This window comes from Parus major, chromosome 4 (genome assembly GCF_001522545.3).
Source record: "Parus major isolate Abel chromosome 4, Parus_major1.1, whole genome shotgun sequence".
In the NCBI taxonomy this organism is placed as follows: domain Eukaryota; kingdom Metazoa; phylum Chordata; class Aves; order Passeriformes; family Paridae; genus Parus; species Parus major.
In genome coordinates, this window is record NC_031771.1 from 66,049,692 (window position 1) to 66,052,796 (window position 3,105).

The window sequence follows — 3,105 nt, forward strand, 5'->3', positions numbered from 1 at the left end:
ATTCACTTCCAGGATGTCATGAGGCTCAGGAATAAACACACCTAGGGCAGGATCAAGCCTCACAAAGGCAGAAGCTTATCTCGACTGCTCCCAGCACTGCCCAGGAAGAGGAGATGTGGTGGAGCATCACCTCTCCAATTAGCAGGTGACAGGCAGGGACACCATGGGTGTGGACACATGAGGAGCTGGCTTTCCCTGTGCCAAGAAATTACCCCAATTACTGAGCCCTGATTGTTCCAGGTTCCCCATTTATCCAGAGAGTAAACACAGAGAGGATTTATGGGGAGAGAGCTGATGCCACACCTGCCCTATAAGACCTGCCACGTGCTGCTCTCCTGTCAGGCTGGGACAGGAGGTGAAGCCCTTTCCTATCACAGCTTCCATTTTGGGCTGGGATTTCTCATGATGGAGAGATGTTTGAGGAGGATTTCATAGCAAAATGGAGAAAATACTGTAAGCATAATCCTGTTTATGGAGCTCCAAGGCCACTCAAGAGCAAGGAAACTCCTCTCAAGGGTTTTAATCCATGTTACACATGGGGAAACTGAGGCATGGGGATGCAACTGGGCAAGAGGGCTCCTAGACATTGTTCCTCTGCAAGCACTGGGGGATTTTGGGGTGCAGGTGGGATCTTGTATCTTCCCTCGCTTTTTTGCCCAGCTGGTCTCAGACATCAATGTCTCCATCCACTCTGTCCTCGTACAACTGCCCTCAACACAGATCCAACAGAGGATCCCACCTTTCCCTCCTCACCCACTGCCTCCTCTACCTGCTTTCAGTCCAACAAAGAGCCAGCCTTCTTCCTTTCCAGGCTTGGGATCGCTCCCCACAGCACGGGCTGGCATCTGGGTTACTCTGCCCAGGCTCATATTGCAAAGCCAGCGCTGCTTCCCACCTGCTCAGCCTCAAAAATATCTGAGTGACACCAGTGCCAACTTCCCAAAAACCACCTGCTCCTCTCCATAGCTCCCAGGGCTGGGCAGCTTTGCAGGAGCACCACAGCTGTTGTCTCCACATGGGAAGTCCCTTCTCACCTCATTTCGGTGCCAGAGGGTGGTGGTGGCATGGGGAGCTGCAAACTCTCATTTGGGAGATAAATACAGACCCAGATACTCAGGGTGAGCATCTCATCATCCTGCTGCCATCACAGCACTGTGTTTTTCCAGGTGTTTAGTGGCTCAGTGTGGAAACCAAGAGAAAGAAACTCTTGGAAATGACCCATGGGCAGGATTCACTGACTCAACACGTTTGTGTAACCACAAGAGCTCCAAGAAAGGCCAAGACCTTGGCCAAAGAAATAAAGAACCCTTTGGAGGAAGGCTTAGAGAAGAGTCCTTTCAGGTGACTGCTGATGCATTCAGCATTTCCTTCTCCCAGCTCTCCCAACCAGGTTTGTCCGGCTCCCTGGGAAGGCTGGGCCGGCTCCCTGTGTTTACATCCCCGTGAGATGCTATCAGGAGCCGAGGCTCTGCCTGTACTTGCAGGAGGCAAATCCACATTCAGTGCAAAGGGTGGGGACTTTCCTCTCTCCCAAGTTAAAGACAACTCCAGAAGAGCTGCCTCGGTGTCTGCTCTCCTCAATGCACAGGCGTTTGATGACCACTTCCATGGATTTTCAGATGTGGAAGAGAGAGGTTAATCAGCACCTCTGGCTTGTGCCAAGTGCTAGCCAAGAGAACAGGGCTGGAGATGAGATTTCTGGCAGAGACTCCAGAGGATTTCTGTTTCATTAGGTTGTTTTTGTATTATTATCTATTTATCTTAGAAGTTCCTCACTCTGCACAAGGATTTGCCATCATGCAGGACCCACTCTTCCCATGGGGCAGGAGGTTGTGCTGAGCCCCAGATCCAACGTCCTCAGCTCCAAAAGCATTCAGCCATCAGATCTCTGGTCATCTCATTTGCTGGATGGTGGTCCTTTGTACCCAGAGACCTTTGATGCTGTCTATCCCATGAGCTCTCCTCTGAATCCTCCCAAATTACAGATTCAGGGAATCATGGAACGGTTTGGGATGGAAAGGACCTAAAAGATCATCTGTTTCCTCCATTTTTCACCTCCTGGGAAATTTTCCCCTCTTAAAAGATGTCCCTGGAGTTATCCAGGAGCCCTGTGGATGCTCCTGCAAGGTTTTTCCCAGCCTAATCTTAAATCAATCCTGACTTATCAAGTGTGGTCCCAAACAAAAGCAATCTGTGGAACACGTCTGAGGAAGGGACACTGTTCAATAAAGTTGGTCTGGACTCTCTTCTTCCCTTCATCCTGCTTTCTTTCCTAGACCTTTTCCTACTTTCACAAAAAAAAAAACCCAAATGAAACAAAAACCACAAAGAAAAAAATAAAAACAATCAAACAAAACAAGCAAAACAAAAAAAACACAACAAAAAAAATCCAGCTATTCCAAATAACCAAGTTTTTTTGTCCATCACTCCACCCTACAACTAAATCCATGTGTTAGAGGGAAGTGGCTGCTCCTGGTGAGGTGGGAATTGCCTTGTATTCCCAACACAGCCAGAGGGGAACAAAATCCCTGAAACTGCTGAGTCTTGGGAGGATGCCAGTGCCAGATCACTGGAGCTGTCAGCTCCAGCTCCTGCACAGTCTCCTGCCCAAGCACGCCCCAGAAATGTGCCTGGGATGGATCCCTCCTGCAAACTCCAAGTGATCCTGGACAGGATATTCCTAGCAAAAACTCAACCCAAGGGCTGGCAGAGCTCTGGGACGAGACAGTGAGTGTGTGTGTGTCTGTCTGAGCCTGCAAGGGACAGCTTGGACCCATTCCCAGTTTGGAGCATTCCTGTCTCTCTGTGGCTGATGTTCTCCAGATGTTTTGTATTGCAGCCTCATGTGGAAACCCTCTGGCCCCAGGGCTGAATCCTGCTCAGCCCTCCACGTTAGACCCGGCAGAGAAGGGAAGGAGAGGGATTTTACATCGCTCTATCCACATCATTTATTATACTTAAAGCATGAATCAACCCTGGGATGCACCACAGCTGCCCCAAAAGTGCCTATTCCCATGCCTGCTCATCCTTTTGAACTCTTTTTTTTCCCAAGGAAACACCAGATGCGTGATCACCCCCTCTCCACAAGCCCATCAAGGACTGTAA